Source organism: Pteropus alecto, unplaced genomic scaffold (genome assembly GCF_000325575.1).
Source record: "Pteropus alecto unplaced genomic scaffold, ASM32557v1 scaffold104, whole genome shotgun sequence".
Taxonomy (NCBI): Eukaryota; Metazoa; Chordata; class Mammalia; order Chiroptera; family Pteropodidae; genus Pteropus; species Pteropus alecto.
The window spans coordinates 5,425,522-5,427,555 of NW_006436664.1; positions in this window are offsets into that span (position 1 = coordinate 5,425,522).

Sequence of the window (2,034 nt, forward strand, 5' to 3'; positions counted from 1 at the left end):
TGGATTAAAGACTTGAATGTACGATCTTAAATCATTAAAACTCCTAGAAGAAAATAGGCAATAAGCCCTTTGACATTGGTCTTAGCAATGATTTTTTTATTTTGACACCAAAAGCAAAGACAAGCAAAGCAAAAATAAACAAGTGGGACCACATCAAACTAAACAGCTTCTGTTCAGCAAAGGGGACCATCAACAAAATTAAAAGGCAACCTGCCATTTGGGAGAAACTATTTGCAGATCGCATATCTGATAAGGGGTTAATATCCAAAATATATAAAGAATGCACACAACTCAGTAGCAAAACACACACACACACCCCAATCCGATTGAAAATTGGGCAGAAGATCTGAATAGACTTTTATCCAAAGAAGACGTACAGATGGCCAACAGATACATGAAAAGGTGCTCAACATCAATAATCAGCATGGGAATGCAAGTCAAAACCATAATGAGATATCACCTCATACCTATTAGAATTGCTACTATCAAAAAGATAAGAAATAACAGATGTTAGCAAGGATGTGGAGAAAAGGGAACTCTCTTGGTAGGAATATAAATTGGTGCAGCCACTATGGAAAACAGTATGGAGTTTCCTCAAAAAATTAAAAATAGAACTGACCATATGATCCAGCAGTTCCACTTCTGAGTATTTATCTAAAGAAAACAAAACCACTAACTTGAAAAGATACCTGCACCCCCATGTTTACTGCAGCATTATTTACGATAGCCAAGACATAGAAGCAATCTAAGTGTCCATTAATGAATGAATAGATTTTTAAAATGTGGGGCAGGTGTGTGTGAGTGTGTGTGTAATGAAATATTATTGAGCTATAATAAAAGAAATCTTGCCACTTGCATCAATGGACCCTGAAAACATTATGCTAAGTAAAATAAATCAGACAAAGACTAATACTGTATTATCTCACTTATACGTGGAATCTAAAAAATAAACAAACAAAAAAAACCTCATAAATACAGAAAACAGATTGGTGAGAAAGACTAATATTGTATTATCTCACTTATACGTGGAATCTAAAAAGTAAACAAACAAAAAAACCTCATAAATACAGAAAACAGATTGGTGATTGCCATAGGTGAAACAAGGAGGAGCCTAAGGTGGTGGAAGTGTTTATGAAGGGGGTAAAGGGAGTCAAAAGGTACAAATTTCCACTTATAAATGAGTCATGGGGATGTAATGTATAGCGTGGTGACTATAGTTAATATACTGTACTGTATATTTGAAGTTGCTAAGAGAGGAAAAAGTTCTCATCACAAGAAAAAAACTGTAACTGTGTGGTGATGGATGTTAACTAGATTTATTGTGGTGATCATTTCACAATATTCACAAATATTGAACAATTTTATGTTGTATACCTAAAACTAATACAATGTTATATATGTCAATTATACCTCAATTTAAAAATGAAAAAAATATATATAAACAGAAACTTTATAAGCCATGCACGAATAAACACATGCAGAAACAAAAGAAAAAAATTCTTCAAGTCGATGTTTTCCTTTGAGAAGTATTTTGGAGGGCTTATTGTTAGCTAGCAAGGGAGAGAAGCACACACATCTAACTTGAAAAAGCACTGAATCAATGATATAATTTTATATCTGGAAGAACACAACCTATTGTTCACATACTGCAAACAAAGAAAGTAAAGCTCAAGAAAATTATTTTGCCTAGGGGTGAAACAGAAGATACAGTGCTTCCTAACAAGGGGCATGCCACTTTAAAGAATCATACCAGAAGTTGGGGGCAGTGGGATGCAGGAGAGATAAGACGAGATAGTTGCCTTTAACAAAGGAGCTTGAGACAAATAGAGAATCAAGAAATAGTGCTTTAAAAGAAAATAAAACTGGCCAAATGATCTGAGGAAGGAGATCACTTATCAAAAAGAAGGAAGTTTCAACTTAAAAGAAGAAATTATTATTGGCTTGCATCTCTACCACCCTGTCCTCTCTCATGCAGATAGATTTCCTTTGGCTATTTGTTTTGAGGAAGAAGAATAATGATTAATCAGAAGAGTT